General features: G+C 37.8%; 1 long non-coding RNA gene across 2 annotated transcripts; it reads right to left on the reverse strand.

Annotated features, from left to right (window-relative positions):
• Nucleotides 1–18,291: 18,291 nt before the first annotated feature.
• Nucleotides 18,292–20,525, reverse strand: LOC118433780. Of its 2 annotated transcripts, XR_004833577.1 has the most exons (5): nt 19,874–20,525; nt 19,592–19,796; nt 19,424–19,500; nt 18,986–19,368; nt 18,292–18,924 (listed from the first exon to the last, which is right to left on the reverse strand). It is a non-coding gene; the product is annotated as an uncharacterized LOC118433780 (long non-coding RNA). The 2 variants fall into 2 exon arrangements; XR_004833576.1 differs by having other exon boundaries at nt 19,592–19,883.
• Nucleotides 20,526–24,246: the final 3,721 nt, after the last annotated feature.

Below are 24,246 nucleotides of genomic sequence, written 5' to 3' on the forward strand. Positions count from 1 at the left end.
CTTATGGCGTTGCACATGTATAAGTACAGATTTGAGTCCATAACAGATTTGAAGGAAAACACATTTGTAATAATTTTAATTATTACGATGCATGAGACAAACAACTTTTGTGGGATGTGGTCCTACATACTCTGAATTTGAACAACCGATTGTATAACTGTAAATAATATGTATATAGAAGTGAAATGGGACATACATAAGTGTAAAATGTATGTTGGGTGTAAAGATGTAATGCACTCATCGCCCATTAGTTATCGTCCCCTGCATTGTTTGTTTGATCCTGTATCAGTCAGAATCGTAATCTACTAGGTCAAAGGTCATCCTTTATGATCACATATGTAGATTGCGAGCTATGATGTAATCTGACTCGATGTTGCCTATCAGTTTAGCCGCAATTTATAGAGTAATGCAAATCTGTGAAATCATAAGTTGCATGCAGTCGCCAAGTGGTTGTGGCCTCTGTGGCCTCCGTGAAATGGAAAGTAGATGTTTGGACAGGGTGAAAGCGTGATGTTGCATGTGAAACTAGCAACAACTTTACATAAAGCCCTCTATTTTTGGAGTCGTCGGGGGTTGTGAATTTCCATCCGTTTATTCAATTAATCAATTCACATCACTTTGGAGGCACGTACGTCATGCTTCACTTTGTGGCATGCACAGACTTGTATTATTCTCGACGGGCACTATACTTATTCCGTCGGTATTTGGTCGGTCGGTGGCATGTCAATGGGAATGTGTTGTTGGAGATGATACATGATGTGGCATTAAATGCCAAGCTTATTTGCTTTCACTTCTCCCACAGCGCGGCCTCCATTTTCCGTTCTACTCCTTCAAGGAATATGCAGAACTGGGTTTCACTTTTCCTTCTTCTTGCTGGTTGGGCTGGATTCCGATAATCTGAAAGAAATTGCGTTTTAGAAGCAAATCCGGTCTGCATATCAGGCACATCCGACGAGGAAATGAGTAAAAGTAGAATAATATGTAAGTCGCTCGATCTGGAAATGAAACGTTGCATAAAAGTTTGCGAATTTCATGTTGCATAATAATAATAACTGCGAGATTGTGTCCCGCCCCGAACTTTCTGTTCCCCGGTGCAAAATTATTTGAGTGACCTTGTAGGGCAAACTTTGAGAATTTTGATATAGTTGAATGAAAATACGTGCGCTTATTATTATGACTATTATTCTTATTATTGTATTATTCAAGCTATGGCATTATTAAGCTAATATTTGTGCTACGTGAGCTTTGTCGTGCATGCACGTTGCACATTTATTAAAACTTTTGAGAATTGATTCAGTTGATTAGTATATTCTCATGCAGCTTTCTTGGTTTTTTGCAATCTCACACGCAAATTTCGCATCAGCGCGTTAAATTATTCACAAATTATAAATCTTACAATTTCTTATCCAAGTTTAAGCTTTTTCATAATGAGTGATAATGATACGCAGTATACTGTAAATCATTTTTAGTTCCAACTGCAAAAATACGGTTGAAAAGAAGGTGTGGAATCCTAGATCGTGGTAAATGTATATGGTCCTGCATATGTACATTAATTAAGACATTCTTGTACACACATCCATAAGCTCGGGTGCCACAGCCACACACATGACCACCCTGACACTCGTAATAAATTCCTTCAATTCCACACGTGCTAATGATAAGGAGAAAATGGATTCTAAATAAAGTTGTCGGGTGGAGCAGCTCAACATAATTAATTCACACGAACAACATCGGAGTGACCGACGCCATAATTCGCATTAAATCTTTCTGTCTTGCGCTAGATCCGGGTCTGGACCTTCCATTTGTGTACATGATCACCAGTCCACATTAATTAACATATAAATGCATTTATTGTTTGAGAACAGGATCGGCAAACAATGAGGATTGTCTTCAGGGCATCGGCATATCATGCGAACACTCATATGCATTAGATTAGGTCTGCTTTATGCTTATAATAATACACATTTTACAAGAATTACACATTTTACATAATTATGTGTCCCATGAGCATGTGTCAAAAATTGCCTGCGTGGCTCTTAATGAAGAGTACAATTACGAATAAATGAACAAGGAAAACAAAGTTAAAATAACTATCCTGATGCCGCACCTCTAAATAAATGCCAAATGCCTGAGTGTCCATTAATCCAATACACTAGATTTAAATCCATATTAATACCACAGACTTGACCAGATTATGTAGGAATGTCAGAATGGTTGATTTTTGGGCATTGCACAATTTTAAACCCCAACCTCAATATTTTTTGCAAGTGCATCCATAATTTCAGAGTTGCGATTGTTACGACGGCTTGAGGGCAAATTAAGCTTGCAAGTTAAAGTATGAAAGGAATTTGTTGTATCGTACGAGAATAGTGGGCAATCCAACGTGATGCATAACAAGAGACACACAATCATTTGAATAAACACAATAAATATCATTTACATAATCTACATTAGTTTCATCGCCAATAAAGTTGCTGTTGCCTTTTTTGTCTTGACGCTCATCCGGGTTCACAATCATTTGCAATGTAAAATGTGTTTTTTATGGAAATAATTCCTTTTTGGATAAAGGAATGCATTACAGCAGTGCAATTTAAGCGATCGGATTATTAAGCCACTCTTCGGTTGATTGATGCCATGTATGTAATAATGCAGATGTTGCACTGTGGAGCAAATATACATTTGCATGCATACCGTGCACAGGGCACTTTTCATTTAAAGAAACCCTCTTCATTTTTGGAAATGGAGTAAGCTATGAAATTGATGGGATGATGACGGCTTTGGGTCAAAGTTTTTGTTTGGAAGAGTTTGAAAGTGAAAGGAGTTCTCCAGTTCTGTGAGCAAATTGGTTTGATGTCTTTCTCGGCAAGTGAAAGGAGCACAATGAACAAACATTTTCGAGAAACTTCACCTCGAACTGCATCGCAGAATTGACATCACGTCATCTAACCTACACCCAGAGGACGAGGGTTGAAAAACCCTCCAAGAGTTTGTCCCTCCGAATAAAGTTGTTCAAATTGGATCCGCTACACACTGAAATACTTTAATCTCATGGTGCTTTGATAACTTTGAAACTTGTTTGCCAGAGTTTCCTTGTACATAAGTTTAGCAATGTTGCAGCATCGCCACGAACGACCAACAATAGCATACGGCTCCTTTCTCCTCTGAATATTACACTTTCAGAGCAGACCTCTCAATAGTTGGGAGAAAATTGTAATTTAATAGATTTGAAGTGAGCTAGGTGAACATGCGATTGAAATTGCAAACTGAAACTTTGCCAAGGTAAGTTATGTATAAAGTGGACCCTTAATTGCATTACATCCAATTGTCTATTGCACGTTAGCTGCACTCGTTCGTGCCAGTTCTTCTGCTTCTTGGGTTCGTCATCATGCGACGACAGATCCTCTTCAGCTCTTCTTTCTCCTCCATACATTTACTGTAAAAGAATGGCCTCTCTCCTTAGGATCAAAGTGCTTTGATCCCGAGACCAAGAAGAGGGCCCATTCGCAGGCAAAGTTTATATTTCATCTTGGAGAAAGAAAATTCATCTCATTCCAGTTTTATTATTTGCGAGCTGCATTGTTTTATTATTTGCAAGCTGCATTGTTTTATTATTCTCTGATTATTTTGTTCGCGACCGCAACCTCGACATGTCTTGCTCCACTCTTAGCTCCATTTTCAGTTTCCTTGCATCTCGTTCGTTTTATCTGTGTTACAAATCACTGCAGGATGCAGCGAGAATCAATAAAAATATCTAAAAATATCTGAAAGTATCCATTGTCACAATTCTCATGCAATAAATAAGATCTTAGGATTAGTTATTACCTACGTAATTTATTCAATGAATTAGAATTGTCATACTATTATAAAATAAGTTATTCCTATCTCTGTAATAGCACTATTATGCCTGGACATTCGACACCTGAATTGTATACAAGCACCGCTTCGACTGAAAGTTAAAACTATTTGCACAGTGATAACTGCCATTGTAAATATGTAATATGTATTAAGTTATAGATGCATATCCTTGCAATGCCAGGTTTAGTTCCGGTTCTCACATGAATTTATTATGGTAGAGTTGCAAACAATAATTAAACTGCTTAGTATTTCTGCACTTACTATTGACCAGGATTCGGATTTAAGCTGATGCAGTTTGTTTTATGGGCCTCGACAAAATGAAAAGTAACACCTGACTTTGAAATGATTTAGATTTCATGAATATTAAAAAGAGAAAAGTAAATCCCTCAACGCAGACACAAAAAATTGAGTTAACATCTGTGTAGACAGCTAAATACATTTTTTTGCATATTTTTTAACCACGTTTATTTAGCTGAAGCTCCAAAACTCCTCTCGTGATGGGCCTGCTTCGTCCCCAGTTCTCTTTCTGTAACCGACAGCCGCTTTCTCCGTGGAAAATTGCAAAAAAAGACTTTTAGAACATAATAAGATGAACTGCAAAGTAAAATGCATTTGGTCGTGTATCATACGACAAAGTTGTTGTGTGGGCGTTTCAAGTTATTTATAAACTTGTTGCAATAAATTTTGTCACGAAATCTTTTAAGCACGATTTAGCTATATCAAAGAAATTCAAAGATTTTAATCCGGGGAAAGAATTTTCTTCGTTATTACACAAGAACTGATGTAATTGCCTCATTCGCATATTTAGTTTGACAAAATCACTTAACGTTTCTTATAAAGCTTTTCCTATTCAGTCAACCCACACAATTCCAGTGTGTGCACACTCGTAAATACCTTCTTTTTCCTAAGAAAGAATATATATACTCATATTTATTCACATTTCCGAGGCAGGTATTTCAACTTTCTCCCTTGTCCTGAAACAAATGGCCTCTCTATTTTATCGAATAAACATAAACGGGTATCGCTAACTTTTCAACATAATTTTTACCACACTGTGCGATAAACTTTGGTCCCGATGTCCGTTAAAAAACTATAAACTCAAGAACACATTTCATACAAAATGTGATAGTTTCGCTAAGCAGAATATGTAACGCTACATACGTGTATATAAAATATCTAAATTTAAATACACTGTAAGCGCAACTTCTTTATTATGTAAAAAAACAGCGAACAATATTTATTCAGTTTACTTGCACTTTGAACTTGACAAAGGCTTCGTTATTTTTTTTACTCGAATTCCAAAGTTCGCCTAAGCTCAAACTTTGCTTCGTAAAATGTGACTATATCGCTTTCTCTCTCAGGCACGGCCGCTTAAAAACTTTCGGCAGAACTAGCAGGCCTCTTTTTACTGCATTCAGCTCAGTGTTCTGTTCCCACTTGAGCCTTCAAATAAAAATTTGACCTTCTCAGCGCACAACCGCTTCAGATGTTCGCACAAGTTATACATTCAGTGCTAAAATTATACTGTTTAAATAGGAGAAGAACAATCACCTTGTACGCTACATAGCAAAAAATAGAAATTTAGAGTCTGTCAAGTTCAGCCAGAACTTTGATGTTCGCTAGAAATTTTTATTGCAAATGTTTGAATGTAGTCATGCAATAAAATTATGAACCTAAATCCTTTCAACTTTTGTATCCTTCTCCACGACGTTGTACACACATATCAGTAAATCAGTAACTACATATGCACGTAGTGCAAACTGCAAAAGGTTACTTATTAAAACGAGTATAAAATATATGTGTGTGCATCAAATAAAAATGTAGTGGATTTTATAGTGTCTGATGTGATGGTTGATTATGCATCTGCCTCATTCAACTTTTCAGTTTGTCTAGTATTTACATACATAAGTACGCCGAATCGGGTGTACGGGTGAAATAATAACCATCAGACCTTGGTTTCACTTTCACTGACTCCTTTGATGAAACTGTTGTTTTCTAATATCGCTGTGACCATGCAGAACATTGGGTTTAAATAGTTCTATTTTGAGACTATTTTATTAAGTGTTTAATTTATTCCGCCAACTTTATTTACTTATTTGAGCATTATGTTAAAAATTATGCTGTCTGTTGAAGACGAATAAATACATGCATTGGCTGAAGTGAAAGGTGAGCTCGACTTTCTCCACTCGAGCTGTCCACTAGTTGCACAATCTCAAGACTTTTGGCAACTTCAGTTGAATTCACTCACACTGCTTCACCTTCATGCTGACTTGATCGCTGTTCACGATTGCGAGACGAATCGTGCTAACTGATGACTTTGAGAAGTGCTGATCGATAGACGAGAGCAACCACTTATTGACTATTATTGCACATTTATGGAGCTCTTTGCTTCTACAGGGGCTTGAGTTTTTGTTCCTTATTGCTTCCTTTCACTTATAAGACACGTAATTAGTATTCATTAGTTTAGGCTGATAAAAACAATGGTCCTTGGTCAGAAGGCAATGTTCCAGAAAAAAAACTTTCACTTAACTTTTGTGGACATTTAAAAGAAACCATATGTAATTGATATGCACTACGCTATACTTATTACACGTACTTACGTATAAAGTTATTTATAACTGAGTCAATCATTAAATGGATCATATGTCAAGAAAAATAGTAAATAAGAAAGAAAAGATGTCAACATTTTTTTGACTAAAGGTAAAATAATGGATGATGGCTAATGGTGTTTTTCTGGATACCAGTGAGCTAAATACGTATCATTTTTCTTACGCAATGATAATTCAGACGTGCCTATGGTTTAGTATAATAGACGGAAAAGACAATGAGTTCTTCCAATTTCTGAAATATGCACACACACAAAATGGACTGTCGTTGGTCACATTCGTCCTGATTGACGGGAAATGTGGTGGGTTTTCTGGTTGTCGTGGTCCACCACAAACACGTCAGGAGTATTGACAGGAGACAAAGAGGGACGTTACATAAAGCTACTAATAATACCATATCATTCAATGTTTTCATTCATTGCTTTCACCGCCCGCTTTTGTTCCACAACGTGCCTGGAAATGAATGAGTTTCTGGGTCGAATCAAGAAGGCTAGTTTTAGTTGCGTAATCGTAATCATTATCTTGTGCACCCTGGGCTTCAATCAGTAGCTCTGAAACCTACAAAGAACAGAATGCGACAATGTTTTAGAGTAATTGGTAACAATTGGTGAATATTTGTAGGAGCTTATTTCATTTGAGTCGACTTTCGACATTGAAGTCTCTAAATTCGACTTTGTCAACGGCGGATAACAAATATGTACCTGATCCAAACCTACATATTGTGGTTCAATTTTCCTGTAATTTCATTCGAATATTTGGTACAGAGACTGAAACATTAAAATATGCAGCATGCACAAATATCTGTAAAAACTAAAAGTTCGTGGAAATTGAAAACACTGCCGATTCGACTGAAGTTTTGTTGAGGTCTGTCGTGGCACTTATCCCACCAACATAAAAATCGACATGGTTTTGAGTGTGGCTTGTCTAGTACATTTTACACGTCTGTCTGCACTTACTTCGAACATGCAACGATATGCTCGTATACATGCGTTTATTATGCTTACGACACGAGTATAATTACAGCCAAGGTCGTAATTTGTGCAAAGCTGTTTGAAATAAATAGACGCCTTTTAAATCCACAATATCAGCGTTTGTGTACATTTGCGAGCCAAAATATTGCCTCTACTAAAAATATGCAAATTTTGTTTACGAGTGCGATACTCCACAGATAAATTAAATAACACGTTATATAACATTTAATTTAATGGGCTCATCAACTCCTGCAAAACGTACAATTACCCGTTGCATTTTATACCCTCGTGTCAAATTCGTTTCAAATAAAAATATTTCAAGGGAACAGAACGACGACTACCTTTGACCAAATTACATGCTGGAAAAAGGAAGGGCAGGATCAAGCACATAGTTGTTTGACATAAAACTTGTAAATACTTCTTATTCCCAGTTTTTTGGGTAGTCTCGTATATCACAAGTATGTAGATGGAGAAATAAGTAATTGCACATTTATTTTACAAATGACATGATAAGTTGACTGGCGCCAGACAATGCGAGAAAACCCGCAGTACTCGTTTATGCCCGAAGTCATAGGCAAACCACTCTCAGAATTTGGGAATCTCTACATCCACGTAATTAGCAGCAGCACAGTCTCCTTTTTCACAAAATTAACATTTACGAGATGCTTCATGCTCAGCAAAAGAGTTTACAACTCAAATTATTGACAATATGTACTCTTGCTGCTGCCAACTACTTTGGAGCAAATGCGTTTTGTACATGCATTCGGTGAGCATAGAAAAGAGTGAAATTTTCAAAGAACTTATTCACACCCAAAAGTGTCGTCGTCAATTCTAGGATTCTTCACCCCAATTGAAATAGGCAGAATTTAAATTAAGCAAAATATCGTGAACTTTTTTTGCAGACTAGAAAACGCAGCAAGTTTCATCTCGATTATTCGCGAGCGTAGTAAGTAGTAACATAGTACGAACAACCTTGACATTCAACATTTTATGCAAATTAGTCCAACATAATCACAAGTTTTTAGGTTTGGCACTTTGGATGAATGTAATTCGAGTAAATAAATTGCATTATAATGAAGAAATGAAGTTGAACTTTGTGTGTCAAGTCAAAATTCGAAGTCAAAGCAGTCGACGCAATTTGTTGGCGTGCTTTGTGCTGGCTGGCATTTCATAAAGGACGGATTCGCTTTGTTGTAAAATATGCATATGTATTTCTCATTTACTTGACTACACTGGTTTTCTCATCTGAGAGAGGATATTAAATTGCTCAAATAATGAAATGTGATGAGGATCTTCGAGGATGGGAGGAGGATGATCCCATAGTTGTTGACATTGATTGTTGACCAGCCAAGTCTTTAATGTGTGAACACCCACACGTCTATATTCATTATTTTTCAATGAATAAGATTTACATTGCAATAACTTTGTAAATTGAAGAGCAGCCCATCAACTTTTTAAAATCAAATCAGAATAACCGTTGACTAGTTCACCTTGCTTGCTAAGTCATACATAAGTAAGACTGGTTCATATTTGGTTGGTTTTTTTGCTCATGTATGCATAATAATATTACGCACACGTACATATGTACAACAGATCCGCGTGCATATTTATGCTCATAGGATTTTTACCCTCTCCCTCCGTTACTTCCCTCGAAAGCCAGCCTGCAATTATCATAGTGCAGTTTGGAGTCTTCGAAGAAGTGCAGTTGGGAATTGCTGCGATAATAATAATCAGGAGGAGATAATGATAGCGAAATAATGATGGGGCAGCCTGCAGTGAATGGTCACACGGTAATTGCGAGTGACAAGATCCTTTTCAATCCAGTTTGTGATTGAACTTTTGACTTCACTTTTGCGTGGTTGTTTGTTGTTTTGTTTGCAACCATTTTTGGCTGCTTGTAAAATAATGTGATCACAATGCACCATCCGCATTCGAGTCAACAACACATGCACGATGTGGACTTGCTGAACAAATTAATTTCTCTGTAATGGTTTATTTTGTGTGAGCAACTGGGAGTTTTATGCGACGTTGCACCTGCTTCGCCTGCCCTCGCTGATTCTTCACCTGGATGCAAATTCCATTCAAACCATTCAACTCTGAATAAAAACGGTTGGGTTGCGAGTGACAATGACATAAAGAACCAGATCCAGAGTCATCAGGTGTGGTCTTATTTGCATTTGCGGTTAACTGATTGAGATTGATAACTTAGTTCCTGCTTGCTGCGATAGAGATACATGCACAAGTAATAAATATCCCCGTTTGATCGTCACATTTTGTTTGCTCCCAGCTGCCAATCACGACACTCGCTCAACTCATCTGCAAAGGTAAGAACAAGAATTAAATCATCTTTCAATACGGTTCGGCCCCGAGTTCTGGAAGAGCACAATTGAAGACGCGCGATAGAAATCTGGTTCCAATAACAATCCAACTACTACATATACTATACGAATGCGTGTATGAATTATTAATTTTTCTATTTTTTCCACCATAAGCTCAAATGTCGGGGCAACCTGAGACATTTGGCGCTATATGTGGAACATATAGTATGTTGTCAGGCACTCTTATGGGAAATGTCGGGGGCTCGTACAAAAAAACGGTTGGGCGTAAAGAGATGCCGTAAAGTGCATTAGATGCCTCTCGAAAAGTTTTAAAATGACTTTTTTCTAATTCATGGTATCTTGAACCATTTTCAAGAAATTCAATAAAAACCGATTTTTCGGTTTCGAAATCATAAATGTTTCGCTGAATGAATTGGGTGCATAACACAAAGTTGTATGTAATAGCAAATATGTTCATAACCGCATTATCTATAATATTTACTCGAAAATTTTTTCGAAATAATGCTAGGTACAGGCGGTAAGTTCAAATTTCCGAAAAATTTTGCAATTTCGGCTACCAATTTCTCCACTGAGCTACAGCCTAGACGATACATTTTGGTAACCTAAACTAAACGGGATCGTATTGGGGAAGGTCCCGGCTAGTGCCCTCGACTGATTGACTTTTTCGAAATAAGCCTTGGTTTTTAAGATATGGCGCGATTTCTAAAATTAAAATCCATAACTCATATTTGGTATGAAAAAATAGAAATTTTCAGCGGTTTTGCCGCATAGCTTGTACTGGACGGGTAAAAAAGAAGAGTTGTAACGAGGTGCACCATTTTATTGCATTGATCACAGAGCTACATACGTGTATCATTGTTAGTTATCACACATCAAAGTTGGTTACGAGTTGAGATGAGCATGCATTCGTTACATTGCATTGCATCCTATGTAGCACAATCACCCGAATCATCAACAATGAACCAAATCTGGTCATACGTTCCTGCAAGATTCGTATTCTTGAGTGAGATTTGGACTTTATTCTTACGTGGTACGTGTGTGCTTGGCTGAGGATGGGAGAAATGGATTAAGGTGGAAAGCGTGGTCGTGTGTGTTGTTGTGTGAAGTGTAGTCCGACAGGTTTCAATTGTTGAATGGAATGTCTCAAGGACTTCTTAGCGACCTTATCATATTTCTCTTTCTTTTACGAAAAGCGTCCATGCGAGCATAACGAGACCCACTTCACTTTTTACCCATTTTTGGTTGCTCTTTTCTACCAAGATTTATGTACAAAGCAGTGCCGGCTGGTTTTGTGTGTTACCAGCCTTTGCAGTTAGTTCTATATACTCCTTACTCGGGCAAATTAAATTTCACTTGATGCAAAAAATACTAATTTCCAGATATCCAGAAAATTTAACGATACAGACTTCTTTTTATACAACTTGCAACTGATAGGATTATGTACAACCGAGTCTGAAGCTGTCAATTTCATGAACCGTTTTCCGGCGCACAGCATAGTTCAGCAACCTCAATCTGACTGAACTCGTTTCTTGAGCTGTGGTTAATAAATCTTTATGGACGCAACAGATTCATAAACATCTACATACACACACCTTTAATTGTGCTTTCAGTAAACTTTGTAATGTGTATAATAACACAAATTGGCAGTTTTGTGTTCCACGTGTATCCCTGACTTTGGAGAATGTTTGTATCGCTATAATGCATGTATTGCACACACGAAGACAATGGAAAATAGTGACTTTAAATCAGAAACCAAAGCATTGTATTCTAAACCAGTGTCGCATCACATCCGATAATGAAAGTGTCAGATTTCTCCATTTACATTCCTTGCACTAAATATATCAACTGGGGAGTCTGAAGAATGGAGATGAAGAGAGCCGCTCTAATTGATTGATGACATTTGGATGACATTGCGCTGTCGAGATATTAATTTATGCATCTCCTTTTACTGAGAAATTGGAGAGTGGGTGGCATCGACTGCGTGCCCAGTTCCCATCCCTTGGCTTTTCTGCTAATCATGAAGAATCGTAGCAGGAAAGGAATCTAACGTTCACGAGGAGGAAAGTATAAATGACCTGGATCTCAGTCCAATCCTGTTGAGTATATTTAGCTCGTACCTCCCTTCACCCATAAACTCGTCAATTTAGGATCCATACCATTTGTCTTTAGAATTGTTAATGTGAGGGTGTTGAGCTGTTGTTTTGCGTCACACACGAGCATCAAGTGGACTTGAGAATCGTCTCCCTTCTCATACGGATCTGAGTGAGGTTTGAAGGGTACTCGTCCAATCAGTCGTCGTCTTATAAACATGTGACAACGCCAAAGAAAGTGTGATTCAAGTTTCATGCTCCATCCGCATTAAAGTCCATTAGGACAACATAAAAAGCTTGGAGAACAAGATTAAAGAGTTACACAACAACCATGCATTTCACTCTGGCATGTTATTATCAGACTGCATTCATATGTACTTATGGACGTGGGCACCCTGCACAATGGGCAGTGAGATGAGAGGGTGAGGTATTATTTTACAGGTCTGATTTCATGATTCATGATTTTCCGAGCTTCGAACGCTCTTCTCTTCACCTCCTCCCATTCCCATTGAACAAGGATCCGAAGGTGGAGTGGAACGAATTTTATCCAAGTTTTTGTGAAGGTGATCATCCGATCAGACCCTGCCCCAAACTAAATATTCCTTGAGAATCCCTGTGTGAACACAACCATCAAAGAATGAAACGGCCACCTTTACATCTTATCGAATCATCATCTAGGGTTCAGATTTATATGTTATGCACTTACTCATTTTGTGTAGCAATAGCCAACCTTTGTTTTACATGTACTCATTCCGATTCTCGCTGGATTTGTATTCATGGACAGAATTTGTCAGAGAAATTTATGAATCACTGACGGCATGAGGATGATAAATATACATTTACGTAGTAGACGTGTATCGAGGGACGTTGTTCTTCATATTGCTCCGCAGCTTGTTTGTTGTTTCTTCTTCTTCTTCTTGCCGTCTTCGTTAGTTTGGTTTTAGCCCCGTCAGCCAAATTAAGTAAGGCGAGTCGTGAGAGGAGAGTGAGTTTGTTGAAGAATGGAAATACCAAAAGTGAAAAACGAGCTAAAAAATGGACCTGAACCAACCAAGGGACAGAAGAATATTGTGTGTCGGCCGGAGCCAATTCATGTCTGGTCTGGGACCAACCCAACATTTTGTTTATGGCGATGACGATGAGAATGAACGGCGAACTCGTTTCTTGAAGAAATAACGTAAATTCAAAACTTTTTGAGCACAATTTCAATCAAACGCATGACATTAACATACCTCAACCCCTCATGTTTCCTGAATTAATCATGTCCGACAAATCTTGGCCAATATACATTTTACATGGTTTTAGATTTTGCATGGAGGATACTTTAGGACATGTTTGCTGGTTGGATAATGGCAACGTACCTCTAACACATAATTTCTCATGAAATTCACAACTCTGCTGATTTGATATTCAGCTCATGAAACAACTCATTTTAGTAAATCAATAGCTTTCCTCCTGTGGTGCTCAGGCTAGGAATAGTTGAAGACTACTTTTGACATGTTATTACCTACTCGTCATTCTGCGATAGTGGGCAAGTCAACAACTTATCTTACGTGTTCGCCCACTGCTGCTGTAAAGTAATTTCAATGGGAGACCCCAGGACTCTGTAACCACATTTTAATTGCCTAGGTCAGGTAGTTGTTGTCAACGAGGATTTCATTTCCACTCGCAATATTCTCTCGACCTTTTGCTCAATGTCTCAAAATTGATTATTTTGTTCGGTTTAGTTTGCTTTTGCATCGAAACAGTAAATCTATCGCATTTCACCAATGCATTTATGTACGACCTTTGTGGTGGCGAGACATGACAATTAAAGAAATGGCGCAGTGTATTGCTGATTCGAACGTTTTCTAGGCAAATATTAACACACGCGTATTGATTTAGATGTTCAGGTAGGATTCGGCATGCAAATATAATGCGGACAGTCCCAACCCTACCTACGTGGCTTCATTATACATTGATGCATTTGCACAGTATTTAATTTACCGTGGTCGGCTGCGGGTGCCAAGTGCTTCCTAATTTTCTAAATATCACGCAAGAAAGACTACCAATTACACCAACTTGACTTTTGACAAGAGAGGCCTTGGGCCATATAAATCCACTTGCATCCCGTTTCAATAGGAGACAAATTTACTCCTCTGTCCAAGAATGACAAGGTTATGCACTTTATGTACCCCGTGAAATGCACATAATGCAGTGACCAATGGATTCTGCTGGGTTTTACAAACTTTGGGACTCCAATCGTCCATCAGTCTTACTACAAGTAGTCAGTCAATAATAGGGTTTAACAATGCAAACAATGGTGTGTTATGGACGGCCAGCCCAAGCAAGAATGAGGGTCATTTATTGGCAACATGTAAACTGCATCCGTGTATATTTCTGTATATGAAGACTGCTTCGTACGGTGGTATCGAAGCCCATTTACAACTTTCAGTCGTCGTTGCAGCATTCTTTCATGTTTTGAAAGCCGACAAGAGGAAAGTACAAGTTGAAGTAAAACAGGAGAGTTAAAAGCAGAAAAGTAAAAGGCCTTCCTCTCTCATTTATTATTGCTGGGAGTTAACCCAAACAAAGCGTTAACGAACGAAGCCATTGCACATGTATAACCAAGGCATTGAAGCAGAGGCTCCCACACTCTGAAATTATAAACACTTGCTGGTTCACTTGTTAATTTTAAAATAACTCGATCCATTCAGAGTACATACGGTTGACGGTGGGGCAGTTGCTGAATGTGAGACAACCAGCAGAACGATGTGTATATATTCCTGTTTTAGCTTGAAACAACAACTAATCAGTGGTCAGTGGGGAGAGGATTTACACATTTGAGGCAGGTTGTGCCTGGGTCCACTCGTCGTCGGGGTGGTGTCAAAGTTCTCGGAGGGCAGTGGAAGGAAAATAATCATTTAAGGAAAATAATCTCTTCTGCCGGCTGGGTGAAGATAGTGCTTGAAATTTACGCTACTACACACACTACGTTTTACTACTACGCCCAAGGAACGGATTCCTTGGAGCGAGGAATGCATGTATGACTCGTACTTACGAGAGTAAAATAAGGCAGACAAAGAATGAAAGGGTTCAAGGGTGATGTTCTCACCCTTCTCCACGATCATCCAACCAGACATCTTTCACGTTGCATTTCTCCCACACCCATCGCATCAGTCTGTTTGAAATTCTGGGATTCTGAACAAAAATGTGAGTTCGTATCATGCATGATCATCATCACAGCTGCATCACATTTGGTTGGAGATTTGGAGCAGCTTAGAGAGCTTCTCATCTTCTCACATATTTATATATTCGACATCGTAATGCACAAAAGGCATGCACGTATCTCATCAATTAATGCATATGCATTTTCCCCAAAATACGTTCCCAGGGACCTTTCCAAGACGAGGGAAGGAAAAGGATCAAGCAGAGTCCCGTAATAATGAGCATGAGTGCGTATTTATTAATAAGCACTCAGTTTGCTGGTAGCAATCAATATAGCGGTCTCGTTGCTAGAAAAGGGCACGATCACTACCACTTGCAACAACCAAAAGTCCTCTAGTCCCTGCCTGCCTAGCTACTATTTATTACGATCCATACTTTGAGTGGGATTTGCCCTTCCTTCGCGTAGCTAGTGACCGAGTCGATTGAGTGTAAAGTTATAAATGAAGGACGCCTTTGACCGAGTTTCAATCTTTTTGTCTTACTCGAGTCTCTCTGGCGCCAGACACCCTCGTCCGCGACCGTCCCTCAAAGAAAGTCGCTGTCCCTCACAATGGGGAGAGATCATCTTACTCGCAGCAGAGAGAGTGCCCGAGTGTCCCCGCATTATATGGTCCCATTCAGGCCTTCTTGTCCACAAAAGGCAAAGAATTCTACGCTGCCATCAACAACCTATTACAAATTACAATGTACGTGAATCCCCTCCTACTCCTCCAAGGAGTAAGCTCGACAAGAGTCGAGTCAAGATCTCGACAAAATATTTTGTGGCTTCACTCATCACAAAAGGTCGTCCATCTTTCACTCTTCTTCTTCTTCTTCAATGTGGATATGGGCGACTCTTTCCTCTCGCCTTCACAGTTGATCGCAACCACAGTAATGGTTTTTGGCAGGTTATTTTCTTAACTAACACTTGTTGTTCACAACGGCAGCCTTCATTTCACTTTAAACCCTGTGACTTGCAACTTGACGACGTTTCGGAGCATTTTTTATGAGCCAAGGTCTTCGTTCTTTCATCCATTAAGGTTACTAGAATATGACAACATCCACGACGGGATGAATGCAGTAATAATTTCGTAAATTGGATGGTAAATACACAAGTAGTTAGTCTATTTGTGTGCCTTGTAACGGGTTGGATGCCTAAATGTAATCGTTCTCGGGTGAATTTAAATGACGACTGACTTCATATACGTACGAAACTACATGGATGCATGTGACTAAAAATAATGATGCAACACTGGAGAGTTGAATCGTTTTGTGACGACACAAGGACACCTGAAGTCTCGGTTGCGGAATACAATCCAGCAGAGAAATTGAGAGTGCATTGTGGCGTCGTCGTCGTTGGAGGGGAATAGGGAACCTGTTCACAGAGCAGAAGATCAAACAGCTATTTTTAGAGATATCGATCATATTGTATAATCTTCTTTGCGGCAAGCTAATGGATAGCACTGTGGGCTTTGGTGTCCGCAATCGCTTGCAACAATGGACAATTTTAGATGGAAATACGGAATATAATGGCACGCAAAGTATACAAGATCTACAGAGTCGGTAATGGAAGTTGATTATAATCGTTATACGCTCGACTCATCCTCAGTGGTCGCACAACGTTTTAGCACTACTGAAATGTTACACATGAAAGGGAAATTGTGTGCCGTATTAAAACCGTCATCAAAATCATAAAGACGATTGGAAAATTTAACTTTTTATAAAAAATTATGTTTTAAATGGTGATCTAAAAAAAATTGCAAATAATTCGAGTTGTGAACAAAAGGGAGATGACCAAAAAGTGAGTCAATATTCAATATTCTCATGAAAAACAATAATAGAGTTCACTATCTAAATACCACTACCCATTTATCAAAATTACACAGAAATGGCAACAACGAGCCAGTTCACTCCATGTTTTTGAGTTCATTGTTGATGTCCTTGTTCAGTTCTCAGTTTCAAAATCTGAAAGAAATTCTAAGAACTGGCAACTCCACTTAGCACCTCCTCCCGTACTTTGTTGAGCCCATTAAAGTAATTTTATTAAGGTAGACGGGCAGCTGGTTCCAAATTTCAGGTAGCATTCATAATGACAATACTTTCCTACCTTCGGGATGAAATACGATGATGCAGGGTATTTGGAACAACTGCCCGCCCAAGTTTTTAAGAACCTACAATTTACCTTACAAGGATTGTAAACCAAAGTAAAAGTTGAAACAGTTAAATGGATTTGTTCCACTTGTCTGTGGCTGCGTGGTGATTGTACATTGTTCTCGAGATCAAACTCCCTTAACCCTCATTTTGCCATACATACACACAAAATAAGAAATGCATGGAAAATATTTTTCCGCATAGCTCCATGATCACCTCAATTTCGTGAACATTTAACATTTTTCATTATTCTCGCACATTTCGCTTGAACCAAATAAACAATTAAATCAAGAGGGCCTTCATGCGACATAATGTGTATGCAGATAAGTGCTTATGTAAATTGCTGCCAAACGATTAGGCTTAATTGAAGAGGCTTGGTGCTGTTTTTTGTTGAATTATCATAAACCCAACCTTTTTGAAGTCAACCTTCAAAACATTCACATAACTACGTAAGTAGAGGCCTTTACGTTAATGCAATAACGATAAAGGGCTAATTAAATCCTTCTACACGGCGTGTTTTTCAACATGCAGAGTATTTTTCTCCAGTGCTCCGAAGGTTACTTGCCAGGCAGCCCATGCAGTAAATTGTAAAAAAAAGCAATGTTGAACTGATTTAGAGTCATAAACACATTTAGTTAATGTGAATGAATAATAGTAATGAGACAATTTAATTAGACGGGGGCACAAGAACCGACAATCAGAGGAGTGCACCGGCCGGCATAACGACGACGACCAAGACTACTTGACGCGTTATCACTGCAGAGTAGAGCGTTACCTTTTCGTTAGATTTTCAGAGTTAAGTAATCGTGGGGAGGAATTCATGAACAGTTGCAGTTTCTTCATTAGCATAATAATAATGACGATGGTAATTCCTTGGTTTCAATTTTCATAACATCACGTACCTCATAAAATGCAGGACTTTTACTCTTACACACTCATCTTGATCGCCTCCAGTCATGCATGAAACCAAAGCCACCACATGGTTCGATTACGGACGAAAAATGTGTAGAAGGCTGAGAGTGAAATATTCCACTAACGAGCTCAAGTAAGCATTGTTGTGTGTAAGCAATAGTAAAAGTTGTACGAGTCTCGTAAAATTTTACCATTAATGATCACGACTCGTTCCACCAGAATTTCTTTCTTTCTTCTAATCCACAGGCCGTGATAATCACCGTGAAGATTGTCCAAAGTTCACGTTACTTTAGTCGCAGTTTATTTAGAACGTGTAAACCTTGACGCTGGATGTATGCACGTAATTTTGTATGCACATATTAATATGTATGTGCACGGACATTTTCGGGGATTATAATTCCTACATTTTATTATTTATTGTTTAAACTGTGATTTCGTCCTGGCATGAACATTAGTAAACATTCATAAAAATATGCTTTCACAGACGGTGAGAATTACGAAACATTTGTTGCATAGCCGTTGCTGTTCCACTTTGCTGCTGATTCGAATTTTTAGTATTTTCTCTTCCACGTTACAATTTATTTACAAAAGTTTGAGTAACTTTGACCTATATAATCAACCTGCCATATTTTTTCCAATCAAATTTTCCAAGAATTTAGATTCCTTTTCCCAGTTCCCAACTGAATCAGCGTCGTTCAATTGTCACTAAAAGTTTCACCTCATAAAAATTGACAACATGGAGCGAGTTTGTGATGTGCAGTTACATAAATTCTGTATTTCTGGGATCACAAAACTTGTTGCATTCCTCCTTCCACTGCAGACATGTGCACACACAAGAGTTATTATGTATCTATGTATATTATTATGTAGCTCACCTCGCGTGCATTTGCCACTGTCGATCTGTTGTGTGCATTTGTCATCCATCCGACGGCTTTAGAAATTGTGACGTGTGTTCATGGCGCATAAACAATCCATCTCCGACAGTCCTCCTTTCACCTTTTGGCCTCCAACCCACTGCACTACTCCAAGTCCGTTCAATTAATAGCTCGCAATTTTCATACGATACATAAATCTTTCCTCATGTGCATAAAGTGTAAATGGAGTCCATAAAAAACAAATAGTGGAATTGAATTTACCTAAATAATTGTTTTTGTTAATACAACTGGAAATATTTCATTGGGCAACAAAGGCTGTTTTAATTTCCATTTCATTACGTGCCTTGAGGGAAGGTGAAACCGTGTTGATGGCGAAGGGATGCCTGACCAAGAAAATAAATGTTTATTATGTCCAAAAGGTTTCATTAATATTCATACATTGCATTGCATCGACTAGCACGCCGACCAAGGAAAGCATCATCTCCATCCAACCATCCACATTAAAAATGCGAGTTCTTGAGCAAAAAAAAAAGTATAAAATGCATCTCGAATTTCCAAACGAGAGGAACGTGACCGTAATCAATGGAGTTATTCATCTTCACTCACATCAGCAGAGAGAGAGAACGCTCCTACGCGTTGTGAAAGCAGGAATAAATTAATAAATCAATAAAAAACGAGGAGCTGGTATCCAGTGAGATGTTGATTGAAGGCCCTTCCAGCAATACGTTGTAGGAAATATGTACGTATGCACTTCTTCTCGTGTGGATGGATTCAGCTACTGATTTGGTTGGTTGGAAGCTGGAAGGAACTACTGTGGCAAAAGTCAAATTATTTCTTTGGCGTTCCGTCAGAGATGAGAATAAGATGAATTTCTTTTAACTTTCCAACCTCCTATTTACTCCAGTCCGTGCAGCTGATGAATCTCTGCTACCAGTTCTCTTATTACTTAACTGTACACGTCAATTATAATGAAATGCACTTCTCTGATTGTCTGCATCTACTCTCGTGCAACTGTTCACAAAAAATAAGAGTTTAAAAGCCAGAAGTCCATTGCATCCCATGTTGATAGTAATAAATCAAATGTGAATAAATTACTGGAAAAATTAACGCATCGTCAACATTACATCAGCCACTCTGGTTTTAATTCAGACCAATAGCTTTGAAACAAAACTTGTGTAAGGTTTTTTGTGCCAGTCAGTAGCTGGTTGAGTCATTTTTGATTTAAACCTGTTCAAAGCAGGGTATAAATTGTGTGTAATGTGCGACGGACATGATCAATATGACAAAAATAGCAATGGGCAGATCGATTTATATTTTTGTGCATAACTGGATGGTTTGCCACTCGGTTGGCTGGATGTGGATTAGATTGGATCAGACGAAAAGCTGACATGTGACAGCCAGCCAACCAGCCAGCTACGTAACAACGTTAACAAGTTTTACAAAAGAGAAATAAAAGCATACTTTGAAGATATTCAAGCATTTATTGTTTGACAAGTCGTTGAGAGCACCAGACGCAGTGTGACAAAACCCGATTCTTTGAGTTTCAAGAAACTTCAGACTTGTTTGTGTGGTATGAAATGCAGTGTGAAATCAAAGGAAACACAAAATTTGCAAAAAATTGCAATTTTCCATTTGCAGATCTCATTTCATACTTGTTACTTTTTAATAGATATTTGCTCCTTTACAGTGCAGTACTGCACATACGTATACTAGGTGCAGTACTATTCATATAAATGTAGCCCCACGAATATGGTGAACGTGAGCAAGCGATAAAAAACAATTATAACGATAACCTACCCTTTTTACAATTTGTGTACTAATCACAAGTTTGTCATCCAAATTCCTCTTTAACAGACTCTTTTTTACTATTTGCTAATTTTATGATGAGAAAGAATGCAGAGTTCTCCCCTGCATTGGGCAGACGCAATAATTTTGTTAATTATGGAAAATTAATGCGCAAATTAGTGAAATTTCTTAATCCCTTACGCAGTCAATATAATGAAATAATTTACACAATCAATTGTTTTAATCATAATTACGATTTATGTATCAATAACTTTAAGCAATATGAAGTGGGATAAGGATATAAATATATCTTATCTGTATTTATACTGGATTACATTTTGGACCTCTTCACTTGGAATTGTATTTTGTTTTATGATTATGATCACCTACTGATTTATCTTTACTTGTTTTTATATTAGAATAGTTAAATATATGGTATATTGACCAGTGTGTCACCAATGGTAGACCATTGTTGTTGTACTTGTACGATGTATGCAATGAATTGGGAAAGACACAGTAATAAAGATATACATACATACGTACATAAGTTGGAGCCGAAGACGTGCTTTCCGACATTCCTTAGATGCTCGTAAATAATTGCCAAACCATTGTCAAGCAAAAGCAAGACCCCAAATAAAAATACGAATCTAAAATATCTGTAAATTTGAAAATTGAAAATACCAGCAAAATTGTACTCCTGGATGATAATAATCTGTATTTGTACATGTTTTACTTGACTCTCTATCTTCCACACTAAATATGTAAATGAGAAATTAAAAAAATCAGAAATCGGTCAGTTCTGTATAATTAACTTCAATTATCTTCTCAGTCATCTTGCTAGGCTTGAATTCATTAATGGGATGTCTGCCAAGCATTCATGGATGTACGCATTAACAGCAACTCTGTTATTCCCGTAATTTATAATCGTCGTGAGTAAATTCATTCACAAGAAAACATTTTAATTACACCAAATCTAAATTGCTCTCAAGCAAGTAAAAATAAGTGCACTTTTCGTACCAATCTGTACTGGAGTAATGCAGATGGGTATACGTACAACGTATTACATAAGTTGTTTGTGCTCCTAATTGTATTTGGTGATTGATCGGATGAGTAAATCATTTAAACAATTGGGCTGCGTGTCAAATGAATGTTTTTTAAAGACTCGCAAAAAGTTAAATATCGTAAAATATCTTGTCTATTTCATGGACTGTGCCATGCAATAGTATTGCTATTATTGGCTGCAACTAAATAGGTTTACTATTTACGAGTAGTACTAAATAGACATGCATATGCACGATTTCTCTTATTATTCAGAATTCCGTTCCATGCAATTTTTTAGAAGACTAAAGTAAAATTTGTTCATTTTACACTGCATAAAACGTGGCATTGTGGTGGAATGGAATGCATTTTATAAGTTGAGCTGCATGCAAGTAATTCAAATCCTGCAATTCAAGTTCGGTTGTGTTGCGTCGTCACATGGATACGTTACGACGTGGTCGGTCGGATTACATTGTAAAAGGAGATTCAGATTCACCGAATCTGCATTCAAACCGTATTTTTGTCCGCCACATGAAAATTGTGAGATGAAATAAGACCAACTCCCCCCTTTTTGGGGGAATAGGTGCCATTGAGAGGAGGGAGGAGCTCGAGTTTTCGGGATAACCCCATGGATAACCCCCAATGAAAATATGGATTCAGTGAATCTAGCTGTCCTTTTAGCCTGCAATGGATTCATTTCAGCCTTAGCGTAATCTTCGCTCGCATCATCCTCCTCATTATTTCCCGTAACAGCAAAGTCATCCTGGCATTTCATTTTACTTTTGTTGTGGGTCCAACAACGACGATCTCTGTGTCCAGTGGAACGGTTTACAATTAACAGAGAGTCGCTGGATTGGATTACTTGCAGTTTTACACATGAGAGGCTCGAAATAGTTTAAGGTAACAATGAGGCTGGCTTTTTTGCTTGGTGCTTTGGTACTAAATTAGGTTTAGTAGAAGCAGCAGAGACACATTTTCATCTGTAGCGTAAAATAAAACACGAATGACGATAATCGTGTGTACATGCTGTCTCATGTGCTTTGTGCATAACCTTGAAGTCTGAGAATCACAAGAATTAAATTTGATTTTGCTTGTCTCGTTATTATTCGTAAAATAAGTTGACTTGCACTTTTTATCTTTGTTTTTACTCGACAGCATCGTCACCAGCAGTTTAGTAGAGTTTTTGTATTTGCTCAAAGAATTGTTTAAAATCATGTCTCGTTTCACGATTTGCACCCCGTTTCAGAAATGCATTGTTTAATTTATAATTTGTTCTTGGTAGTCAAAATGCACCTGGAAATGGCTTACTGCATACGTAGTAAATATATACATAGTTAAAAATAGAGTGCCGTCATAAATATATTATTTATTAAGAATTGTGATCTATGTTAAAATTGATTTAAATCGCCAATGTGTGCCAAAATTTATCATACATAATTGGAAAATAGCTAGTTGTCTCCTTATGTTTTAAACCGTTTCGAGCTCTACCTTAGGAAAACAATTTCTTTTGTCACGTTTCCAATTCCAGACTGCTATTTTTGACGTGATAAAAGCGATCTTCTTTGAATGTAATTGTTGTTCGATGCACAAACAGACATATTGTTCATTAAATTTATATAGCTCACGGAACAGCTCTCAAATTGTGATATTTCGCAAAAAAAAGATGCGATTCAGGTGGAACTAATACTTTAATCCATTTTAGTTTATGGACGAGAAGAGGATGACATCATGATGGCCCAAAAAGCAGACGACATAAATAAACGCCACATGTTGAACTAATAAATAGCCCAGACTGCATGCATTATTATACTAAATACAGCATTGTCAGTATTCCAGATTACTCTTGGGTTAAGAATTAAATTATATGTTCAATGTGGTGGTGTCCCCATTGATGGAGACACAAAGCGATTGAAAAGGTGATACAACAGGTGTTTCTCAATATGCAATCACAATGAAATATCCACCAAACTCATTCTTTATGTATTCTAAAATACTTCAAATGCACGTTTGAGCACAATTTCAAATTTATGCTATCTTATTTTCAGGGGTTCGTATTTAAGTATACACACGGGAAAAAAGTTCATCACTGTACAAAGTTTGGAATTTCGCAATCAATCAATTATTTTGCCGTTATGAAGCAAATTTTGTCATGAAACGTGGCATTCGCTTGCATGCATATGGAAGTGTCGAGGATTTCTAAATTGTAATGCTTACATATTTCTATTTGCATTTTGCTACAAAAATGAAAACCGAACTGCACCAGTGTCGACCGACTCGCATAAGTATTTACGTAATATATTTAATATTTAATTCACACTGCCTACGACGGTAAAGCGTCAATTTCCAATATTCGAATTATATGCAAGATACGCGTTAGGTGTGGGATTATTATTAGGTGGAACTTGGTATAGGTGGACGTACTCTGGCAAGGTTACAAC

This window comes from Folsomia candida, unplaced genomic scaffold (assembly GCF_002217175.1).
Source record: "Folsomia candida strain VU population unplaced genomic scaffold, ASM221717v1 Fcan01_Sc001, whole genome shotgun sequence".
In the NCBI taxonomy this organism is placed as follows: Eukaryota; Metazoa; Arthropoda; class Collembola; order Entomobryomorpha; family Isotomidae; genus Folsomia; species Folsomia candida.